Genomic DNA, 12,096 nt, shown 5'->3' on the forward strand with positions numbered 1-12,096 from the left:
AGAAGATGGACATCTAGGTTGGTTTCATTTCGTAGCTACTGTTAATTGAGCTGCTATGAACATGGGAGTGCAGATAGCTTTTTTGTATGCTGCTTTCATGTCATTTGAATATCTTTTCTGAGGAGTGGGATAGCTGGGTCATATAGTGGATCTGTTTTTAGTTTTCTGAGGAATCTCCATACTGTCTTCCATAAAGGGTTTACTTGTTTACATTCTTTAAAATTTTAAAACTTTAAAAATTTTATTTACCTTTCCCTGATGGCTAGTGATCCAGAGCATTTTTTTATGTGTCTATTGGCTATTTGTATTTCCTTCTTTGAAAAATATCTGTTCATAACGTTTGCCCATTTCTTAACTGGATTATTTATTTGTTGTTGAGTTTCTTGATATTCTTATATATTCAGGATGTCAATCCTTTATTACATATGTAATTTGAAAATATTGTATTCTATTCTGTCAGTTGCTTCTTTATTTTCTTGATTGTTTCCTTTGGTGTACAGAAGCTTCTAATATTGATATAATACTATTTGTCTATTTTTGCTTTTATTTCCTTTACTTCTGGGTTGTTATCCAACAAGTTTTTACCTAAGCCAATGTCTTGAAGCATTTCTCCTATGTTTTCCTCTACAATTTGATGGCTTCAGACCTTGGGTTTAGGTCATTGCTACCTTATGAGTTGATTTTTATATAGGATGTAAGGTACAGGTCTTGCTTCAAAAGAAGCAGAGAAAGCATTTAATAAAATACAACATCCTTTCATGATATAAAGCTTTTTTTATTTTAACTTTTATTTAATAAATATAAAATTCCAAAGTATAGATTTTGGATTACAGTGGTTTTTCCCCCAAAAAAACTTCTCTTTCACCCGCAACCCTCCCATCTCACTCTCCCTCTCCCTTTCCATTCACATCAAGATTCATTTTCAATTCTCTTTATATACAGAACATCAATTTAGTATATATTAAGTAAATATTTCAACAGTTTGCACCCACACAGAAACACAAAGTGTAAAGTACTGTTTGAGTATTAGTTATAGCATTAATTCACATTGTACAAAACATTAAGGACAGAGATCCTACATGGGGAGTAAGTGCACAGTGACTCCTGTTGTTGACTTAACAAATTGACACTCTTGTTTATGGCCTCAGTAATCACCCTAGGCTCTAGTCATGAGTTGCCAAGGCTATGGAAGCCTTTTGAGTTCGTCAACTTCGATCTTATTCCGACAGGGTCATAGTCAAAGTGGAAGTTCTCTCCTCCCTTCAGAGAAAGGTACCTCCTTCTTTGATGGCCCCTTCTTTCCACTGGGATCTCACTCGCAGAGATCTTTCATAGGTTGTTTTTTTTTTTTTTTTTTTTTTTTGCTAGAGAGTCTTGGCTTTCCATGCCCAAAATACACTCATGGGCTCTTCAGCCATATCTGAATGCCTTATGGGCTGATTCTGAGACCATAGTGCTGTTTAGGACATCTGCCATTCTATGACTCTGCTGTGTATCCCGCTTCCCATGTTGTATCCTTCTCTCTTTCTTAATTCTATCAGTTAGTATTAGCAGACACTAGTCTTGTTTGTGTGATCCCTTTGACTCTTAATCCTATCATTATGATCAATTATGAACTGAAACTGATCACTTTGACTAGAGAGATGGCATTGGTACATGCAAGCTTGATGGGATTGAATTGGAATCCCCAGGCATGTTTCAACTCTACCATTTGGGGCAAGTCTGATTGAGCATGTCCAAAATTGTACATCTCCTCCCTCTTTTATTCCCACCCTTACATTTAACAGGGATCACTTTGCAGTTAAATTTAAACACCTAAGAATAATTGTGTGTTAATTAAAGAGTTCAACCAATAGTATTAAGTAGAACAAAAAAATACTAAAAGGGATAAAGTATTAAGTTGTTCATTGACAGTCAGGACAAGGGTGGATCAAGTCACTGTTACTCATAGTGTCCATTTCACTTCAACAGGTTTGCTTTTAGGTGCTCGGTTAGTTGTCCCCAATCAGGAAAAAGTAAGATATTTGTCCCTTTGGGACTGGCTTATTTCACTCAGCATGATGTTTTCCGGATTCCTCCATTTTGTTGCAAATGACCGGATTTCATTGTTTTACTGCTGTATAGTATTCTATAGAGTACATATCCCATAATTTCTTTATCCACTCTTCTGTTGATGAGCATTTAGGTAGATTCCAGGTCTTAGCTATTGTGAATTGAGCTGCAATAAATATTGAAATGCAAACAGCTTTTTTGTTTGCCAATTTAATTTCCTTTGGATAAATTCGAAGGAGTGGTATGGCTGGGTTGTATGGTAGGATTATATACTGGTTTCTGAGGAATCTCCAGACTGACTTCCATAGTGGCTCTACCAGTTTGCTTTCCCACCAACAGCGGGTTAGTGTCCCTTTTCCCCCACATCCTTGCCAGCATCTGTTGTTGGTAGATTTCTGAATGTGAGCCATTCTAACTGGGGTGAGGTAAAACCTCTTTGTGGTTTTGATTTGCATTTCCCTGATAGCTACTGATCCTGAACATTTTTTCATGTGCCTGTTGGCCATATGGATTTCCTCTTTGGAAAAATGTCTCGAGTTCCTTGGCCCATCTCTTAAGTGAGTTGTTTGTTTTGTAGTTTGGAGTTTATTGATCGATTTATTAGATTCTGGTATTTAAACCTTTTTCTGTTGCATAGTTTTCAAATATTTTTTCCCATTCTGTTGATTGCCTCTTCACTTTCCTGACTGTTTCTTTTGCAGTAACAGAAACTTCTCAGTTTGATGCAATCCCAATTGTTAATTTTGGCCTTGACTGCCTGTGCCTCTGGAATCTTTTCCAAGAAGTCTTTGTGCCATTATCTTGCATGGTTTCTCCAATGTTCTCTAATAATTTGATGATGTCGGGTCGTGGATTTAGGTCTTTAATCCATGTTGAGTGGATTTTTGTAAGTTGTGAGGTAGAGGTCTTGCTTCATGCTTCTGCATGTGGAAATCCAGTTTTACCAGCACCATTTGTTGAACAGGCTGACCTTGCTCCAGGAACTGGTTTTGGATCCTTGGTCAAATATAAAGTGGTTGTAGATGTTTGGATTGATTTCTGGTGTTTCTATTCTGTTCCATTGGTCTATCCATCGGTTTCTGTACAAGTACCATGCTGTTTTGATTATAACTGCCCTGTAGTAGGTCCTGAAATCAGGTATTTAGATGCCTCTGGCTTTGTTTTTGTGGTACAAGATTGCTTTAGCCATTGAGGTCTCCTGTGCCTCCATAAAAATCTCAGCATCATTTTGGTTGGTTTTGCATTGAATATATAAATTGCTTTTGGGAGAATGGATATTTCGATGATGTTGATTTTCCAATCCATGAGCATGGAGATTTTTCCATTTTTTGGTATGCTCTTCTATTTCTTTCTTTAGATTTTGTAATACTCAATGTAGAGATCTTTGACATCCTTGATTAAGTTTATTCGAAGGTATTTGATTGCTTTTGTAGCTAATGTCAATGGGATTGATCTTAGCAGTTCTTTCTCAGCCATGGCATTGCCTGTGTATACAAAGGCTGTTGATTTTTGTGCATTGATTTTATATCCTGCTACTTTACCAAACTCTTCTATGAGTTCCAATCGTCTCTTAGTAGAGTTCTTTGGATCCTCTACATAAAGAAGCATATCATCTGCAAAGAGGGATAGTTTGAGTTCTTCCTTCCCAATTTGTATCCTTTAATTTCTTGTTCTTGCCTAATGGCTCTGGCTAAAACTTCCAGAACTATATTGAATAGCAGTGGTGAGAGTGGGCATCCCTGTCTGGTACCAGGTCTCAGTGGAAATGCTTCCAACTTTTCCCCAATCAACAGGATGCTGGCTGTGGGTTTTTCATCAATTGCTTTGATTGTATTGAGGAATGTTCCTTCCATACCCAATTTGCTTAGAGTTTTCATCATGAAATCGTGTTGTATTTTATCAAATGCTTTCTCTGTGTCTTTTGAGATAATCATATGGTTTTTCTTCTGCAGTTTGTTAATGTGGTGTATCACATTGATTGATGTGCAAACACTGAACCATCCCTGCCTACCAGGGATAAATCCCACTTGGTCTGGGTGGAAGATCTCTCTGATGTGTTGTTGCATTCTATTGTCTAGAATTTTACTGAGGATTTTGCATCTATGTTCATCAGAGATATTGGACTGTAATTTTCTTTCAATGCTGCCTCTTTTTCTGGCTTAGGGATTAAGGTGATACTGGCTTTGTAGAAAAAATTTGGGAGGATTCCCTCTTTTGGATTGTTCTGAATAGTTTGAGAAGGATTGGAGTTAGTTCTTCTTTAAATGTCTGGTAGAATTCAGCAGTGAATCCATCTGGTCCTGGGCTTTTCTTTGTTGGGAGAGCCTTTATTACCGTTTCAGTTTCTGTCTCAGTTATGGGTCTGTTTAGGTTTTCTATTTCTTCCTGGTTCAATTTAGGTAGGTTGCATGTGTCCAGGAATCTATCCATTTCTGATAGATTTCCTTGTTTGCTGGCATACAACTGTTTGTAGTAATTTCTGATGATTCTTTTCATTTCTGTGGTGTCTATTGTTACATTTCCTTTTTCACCTCTGATTTTATTGATTTGGGTCTTTTCTCTTCTTTTTTTAGTTAATTGGGCCAATGGTGTGTCAATTTTGTTCATTTTTTCAACAAAACCCAGCTCTTCCTTGGCTCATCTTTTGTAATTTTTTTTGATTCAATCCTGTTGATTTCTTCTCTGATTTTAATTATTTCTCTTCTCCTACTAGATTTGGTTCTGGTTTGCTGCAGATTTTCTAGATCCTTGAGATGCACTGAAAGCTCATTTATTTGGTGCCTTTCTAATTTCTTCATGTAGGCACCTATTGCTATAAACTTTCTTCTTCACACTGCTTTTGTTGTACCCCTTAAATTTTGATATATTGTGTTGTTGTCCTCAATGACTTCCAGAAAGTTTTTGATTTCTCTTTTGATTTCTTCTATGACCCATTGTTCATTCAGGAGCATGTTGTTTAGTCTCCATATTTTTACATATGCTCTAGGGATTCCTGAGTGGCTCATTTGCAGCTTCATTCCATTGTGGTCTGAGAAGTTGCATGGTATGATTTTGATTCTCTTTAATTTGCTGAGACTTGCTTCATGACCTAGTATGTGGTCAGTCCTAGAGAAATTTCCATGCACTGCTGAGAAGAATGTGAATTCTTTAAGTGTAGGATGAAAAGTTCTGTAGGTATCTCTTAGATCCATTTGGTCTATAGTGTTGATTTAATCTGCTGTTTCCTTGTTGATTTTCTGTCTGGTTGATCTGTGGAGTATTGAAGTCCCCAATACTATTGTATTGTGGAGTATTGAAGTCCCCAATACTATTGTATTGGAGTCTAAGTCTCACTTTAAGTCCCTTAACATATCTTTTAAATAGCCTGGTGCCCTGTAATTAGGTGCATATACGTTTATAATAGTTACATCTTCCTGTTGTATTGATTTCTTAATTATTGTATAGTGCCCCTCTTTGTCTCTCTTAACAGTTTTTGTGTTAAAGTCTATTTAGTCTGATATTAAGATGGCTATACCAGCTCTTTTTTGGTTTCTTTTGGCATGGAATATCTTTTTTCCAACCTTTTATTTTCAGTCTCAATGAATCTTTGTTGGAAAGAGTGATTGAGAAATGCAATTTGATACATTATTTCTAGAATGCTTTTTTGTTCTGAAGGAAAATAGGTTATATTTTTATATGTTTTCCACCCCAACAATGCATGGTTTCTCTATCATAAGCTTGAGTAATTGGTTTATTATTATTATTTAAAATATTTTATTTATTTTATTTGAGAGTTAAAATTACATACAGGGAGGGACAGAGAGAAAGGTCTTCCTTCCGCTGGTTCACTCCCCAGATGGCCACAATGGCTGGAGCGGTGCCAATCTGAAGCCAGGAGCCAGGAGCTCCTTTCTGGTCTCCCATGTGGGTGTAGGGGCCCAAGGACTTGGGCCATCTTCTACTGCTTTCCCAGGCCAAAGTAGAGAGCTGGACTGGAAGTGGAGCAGCCGGGACTAAAACCGGGGCCCAGATGTGATGCTGGCGTTGCAGGCGGAGGACTAACCTACTGTTCCATGATGCCAGCCCTGGTTTATTATTATTATTTTAATGGCTGAACCTGTTACATCCTTCAGTGTTCCTGGTTCAATAGAACCTGCGGTTCTGTTATGAAACAAAGTGCATTCAGGGTGACTAAAATGTGGTAAATTTCATTCTGTTCAGCATAGTAATGGAAGTTAAAAATTAAAAAAACATCATTTATATGAAAGGTTGAGTAGCAGAGAAGGAGGAAAATAGGGAGAGGGAAAAGAAACAGATGAGAGAGAGAGAGAGAGAGCAAGAGCAAGAGCAAGAGAGGGAGGGAGGGATAGAGGGAGGGATGGAGAATATGCCCTGGTTCAGTTCTCAAATGCTCGCAGCAGCCTGGGCTGGGCTGAGCTGAAGCCATGAGCCTGGAACTCCATTCACTGTTCCCTTGTAGGTGGTAGGGGCCCAAGAACTAGGGTCATCATCATTTGCTGTCTTCTAGGATTCGTTAACAGAAAGCTAGATCAGAGGCGGGGTGGCCGAACTGGCACTCCAATATAGGATGTGGGCATCCCAAGTTGCAACTTAATACACTGAGCCACAATATTCACCCCTCCCTCCAATTTTTTAATTATAAGAAAATAGCCTGTACATTTTTATACTGATACAATTGGAAGTATAACAACAAGAAAATCGCACACTGACCTACCATAATATTCGATGTCAGTGAAGTTACATTTTGCTGATGGGAATGCAGGATTTTATCCACCTTCCTGTCATCCTACTTTTATATACTGTTAAAGTAGAGTTGTGCCAATCTCTCTTCAAGAAGGACTTTGCAATTCAGCTGCAAGGAATGCAGTTAGCTGACTGGTTTTTGCTGTTAATACCTTTAAGATTCACCTCAGCTTTAAGCCAAGGCTATACTCTTTCTGAGCAGATCCCAGCCAATAACTAATCAGAGCAGAGGTACTAGGGCCTGGCTGTTTCTTACTTCATTAATTGGCAATATTTGCTTCAGAGTTTCCCTTTAGCTTGGCTGAGACTGGTCAAATCTGTTTTGTATTCTGAGTTTTGTCCTCCACAATCCTATTTCCCCATTTTATTTTTCACAGGTGTTATCTTCTCCAGAATTTTTTGCTCTACTAACTTCAAATCTGCGTTTGCATCCCTGAGTTCCCAGTGCTGTCTATCTCACTCCCCTCATATGCTTAATAATATTTTTTTATATTCTCACTGTTATTTTTCATATGTCTTTGCTGTTCTAATCTTGGATTTGCAAACCACTGTGATTTTCAACAATATATAATCTGTGATTTTAATGTAGTATCATTTATTTCTTTTTAAACCATCATATCTTTAATGATGTCATGGAAGTTTTGTTTTATATTTTTCTGAAGTCGGTTAAATTATTTTACTGATAGCTCACTACCTTCAAGTCTAATTTGAGATAAATTTAGTCACTCATTTAAGGATCTAGAGGGAAACTAGAGTGAGTTCAGGGAGAATTAGACTGGGAGCTATCTTCCTCTGAGTATTTGTATAGTAGAACATAAAACTGAGTTATTATTGGTGAGAATAGCCTATCCTGTGAACTTATGAGCAGAGAAAGGTTTACAATGAGAGGAATCAAATAGAGAAAAACAGAGGTGGGTGACTTGGAGAGAGAGCACTTGTTTCTGGTTCCCTAGGAAAGGACAAGAGAACTTTCTGGTTCATCTGGGTCACAAAGACATCTCAGTCCAGCTCCATTCCTGAGGGCAGATTGAATCCCCCACTCTAGGTTTGGTGAACCTCTTTATGGGTCTTTCTTGACTTTGCACATACTAGTTTTGGTGAATTGTCATTATTGTCAATTCAGGTAGTTTTTATTATCACAGCAGATAAAGCACTTTGTATACCATAATAGGGCCTGCAGAAAATTTTAGTAAAATATGTATCTTGTTCAATCTACAGACAAGGAGACAAAGATAGGGAGAGGGAGAGAGGAAGAGAGGGAAGGAGGGAGAGAGAAAGAGTGAGAGTGAGAGTGAGTGAGAGAGAGAGATTGAGAGAGAACTCTCATCCATTGGTTTACTCTCAACTGCAAACAGTAGCTGGGGTTGGCCAGGGCTGGACTTGATAGTTGAAAGCTCAATCCTAGTCTCTCACATGGATGGTGGCACAAACACAACTACTTGAGCGATTATCTGCTGTTCCCCAAGGTGTGCATTTAGCAAGAAGCTGGAATCAGGAACTGGAGCTGGGTATTGAACCTGGTTTCTGATATAAGGTGTGGATACCTTGCATGGTATCTTAACTACTAGGCTAAAGGCTCACCATTTGTTGAGGTCTAGAGTATCTTTTAGTTGGATATTTTTACTGTTTATTCTCAGTAGCCACAACATCTCTTTTGTTGTTTGAATTTGTATAGTCTTCAGTTGCAGATATATAGCAGTGCTAGCCACAGTCTCCTTAAAGCTGTTGTCACTTACAAAGTACTACTTACAAAACATAATAAGGAAGAGGAAGGAGAGAGAGAGAGAGAGGGAGAGAGAGAGAGAGAGAGAGAGAGAGAGAGAGAGAGATGACATCTATGTGCTTACCATTGGGTGAAAAGAAAATCTTTCCTCAACACTAATAGTTTTAGATAAAGGATTTATGCTTATCTAAAGAATCTGATTACCAATTGCTTTTTAGTCAGGCAAAGCTCTAACTTTTTATTGGAGTAGAGAAATTAGGTAGTAAGAGCTTCCTTGACTGAGCTCTGACTCTGGTCATAGCCCAGAAGAGAAATTTTCACCAGAGTTTGAATTATCAAGAAAGTGAGAATCATTTTTTTGGATGAGGACCCTAGATGAGTTAGGAACATGGGTTCCTCCATGTATTCCTCTCCATGGAAAATGGCAGAAGCAAAAATTAAAGGGTATTAATACTGGTAGATATTGGTAAGTACTTTCTAATGGCCCAAATATACTGAGTAAACCTGAGTTTCATAGGATAAAAGTTAAAAGTGTTTCTTTTGCCTGTAGATACCATGAGAGCAACTTCTGTCCTAGGCTGCAACCCAGGGTATCCTTCTTTCCCTAGCCAACATCATGGTTAATTTCCTATAAACTGAAAGATGTGCTTTGATTTTTGCCTTACTTTTCCAGGTGTCTCATACTGTAATGCCAATTTAGAGACTCCATGTTGATCCCTGAGGGCAGACCTCATGTTACATCTGTAGCAAGGGATTAATTGGAAGTATATGCTCTGACCATATGTCTTGGAGTCACTTTCCAAGTTCTCTGTGATGGTTCCTCTCCTTGGCAGCAGTGTCTTATCATTTGTTAATCTTGACGTTATCTGGAGCAAGACATCAGGGCACTGCAATTTGGTCTCCTGTTGATTTTGCTGCCATTTAGAAGTGAGTGAGCTGTACTTTTCTGCTGTTATGTTTACTGATTCCAGATTTCTTCTCTGATCTTGGAATTTCTGAGTACAAAACATAAGACTATAGAGAATGTAAGTAGTGAGGTTTACAAGTGTATGCAGATTGTATTTCATCTAGCTGTTTACGGTTATAGTGGCCGCAGGGCCAGAGACCTTCACATTATATCCAGGCCCTCTTTTAACACTTGACAAAAATCAGATTTCAAAAGAAATAGAGAAGATTGGGATTTCTGTATTCATCCTGTGCAGCTCAAACTGAAGGACGTGTGGGATTTCTGATGGAGTTATCACTCAGTTATTATTTTGAAGCTACACGGTTAATGCTGTTACTTTGACGTCAATAAAATTAATGTGTTTTTAAGAAGACACTTATGTGTCACTAAAACAAGATAAGTGTAAGAAAATCTTACTGATTCTTGATTGCCAATTAATGAAAGAGAACAAATAGCTTATTTCAGAAAAAAGTGAATAATACAGCATCGTGCTGAGCTAGTAACTCACATAAACAAAGGGACAGCAGTAGGCTTTGCTGTTCCTGTCACCTGGATATTAGTGCTAGTTCTGATTCTGATTGCCTGACCTAACTTCTCTAAACTAGCAATTATAATATTTATCTTATAAGGCTTTGTTAGAATTAATGTTGTAATATTGATAATTACAATATGAATATTTATAAGGTTAAATTATAAATTCATATATTTCTAAAACATCTAGCATAATGTTTGGTGCCTCATAGAGGCCCACTTAGTCATTAATAGGTTCTTTTTTTTTATTTTTTTGACAGGCAGAGTGGACAGTGAGAGAGAGAGACAGAGAGAAAGGTCTTCCTTTGCCGTTGGTTCACCCTCCAATGGCCGCCGCGGCAGGCACACTGCAGCCGACGCACCACGCTGATCCGATGGCAGGAGCCAGGAGCCAGGTGCTTTTCCTGGTCTCCCAGGGGGTGCAGGGCCCAAGTACTTGGGCCATCCTCCACTGCACTCCCTGGCCACAGCAGAGAGCTGGCCTGGAAGAGGGGCAACAGGGACAGAATCCGGTGCCCTGACCGGGACTAGAACCTGGTGTGCCGGTGCCGCAAGGTGGAGGATTAGCCTAGTGAGCCGCGGTGCTGGCCCATTAATAGGTTCTTCAGTGCCTACTTTGTACATACACTGTGCTAGATTTGGGGGCAATAGGAAAGAGAAGTCAAAGGTCTTGCTTTCCAGAGGTGACATTCTAATGGAAGGCCAGATGTGTAACTAGGCATTTTTCTTGCAATGTGGTAAGGGAACCTAAAGAGAAAGGGTAAGGGAAATGCAGAGGCCCAGAGATGAGACACATAATGAATCTAAAGATGGAGATGCGATCAGGGAAGGCTGTGGAAATAGATTACAATTGAGCCGGGAAATAGTGAGAAAAGTATAAAGATATGTGGTACATACAACTTAAAAATATTGTGACATGAGTTCTCACTTAATTCACATTGAATCACCAGTAGTTATCAGTGGTTCTAGGACTCAATTTATTTGTGATAAGAAAGGACCAAATTTATGGACCATAGTGGGTTTATAATTGAAAGACTGGGCAGTAAAAGATCAAGAAGAAAAAAAATTAAGACTAGAAAGACATTAAAAGTGGAAAATATCAGATATTATAAAATTGGACTTAGAGTATAAACAAAAGGGAAAATAAAGGCTGTAGGTTTTGCTGTTGCGTCCACATTTTAAATCTGGTTTTCCTGGGTGGAAGCTGCCTAGCAACAGAGCTTATTCTAGGCTACACTCTACACAGCTGCCTGGCTCTTCAGGACCTGGAGGTTTAGAGGTTGGAGATTGGGATTATGATTCAGGAGAGATAGGGTACCAAATGTCTGACAGTCCTAGGACATTCAGGACCCAGAAGACTCAAGGCAAATCTCTGGGAGTCGCTGTGCAGCTTCATTGCCAGTAAAAGAGATTTTATGAGTTGGTCTATTTTTTATAGCTCTGTGTTAATTGATAAATTCATTCTAATCACCAACAGAAGTTAAAAATATTTACCTCTAGGATACAGTAATCGATCTTCATTTTCAGGCCATGAGATGAGTATATGTAAGTCTTGCATCTTAAAATGCATATGTGCCATTATTTGTGCCCTGTTACTAAAATATTTCTGGAGTATAAGATCTCTAGAATCTTTCAATGCTTTTCAAATAATGACATGTTTGCTAACAAATCAAGTAACATTTATGACATTAAATGTATAGGGAACTTTGTTGAGTGGATTTATCAAAAACAGTTCTGAACTTTGATATGTTCTTACTGTAATATGATTTGGAAAACAAACACTTGGGCCTGGGTCTGACAGAAACTCAAACATCTGGATTAAAAAAAAAGTCTGAAGCAATTATTCATTTTTGTTAACATAATATCCAAGACTTGGATCTTTAGAAATATGTCTTAGATATTAAATATTCTGTGGATATAATAAAATAATAAAAACTACAAAGAGACCAAGGAATAAAATGCATCAACTGTTTTGATTTTGAGTCCTTCATTTCCTTAGTAGGAGCAAGCAGAGTTCAGAGCTTGTGCTTTTCTCCTTTTGTCACTCTTTTCAGACCTCTTACATCCCTTTTAGGCAACCCTTTTTATGACCCAATTCATA

At 38.1% G+C, this 12,096-nt stretch overlaps 1 long non-coding RNA gene across 7 annotated transcripts in view; it reads left to right on the forward strand.

Moving 5' to 3' along the window:
* Positions 1-12,096, forward strand: part of LOC103347702 (uncharacterized) — a 465,331-nt gene that overhangs the window by 45,504 nt on the left and 407,731 nt on the right. The window lies entirely within an intron of this gene.

Source organism: Oryctolagus cuniculus, chromosome 2 (genome assembly GCF_051225735.1).
Source record: "Oryctolagus cuniculus isolate XC-2025 breed Fujian yellow rabbit chromosome 2, ASM5122573v1, whole genome shotgun sequence".
Taxonomy (NCBI): Eukaryota; Metazoa; Chordata; class Mammalia; order Lagomorpha; family Leporidae; genus Oryctolagus; species Oryctolagus cuniculus.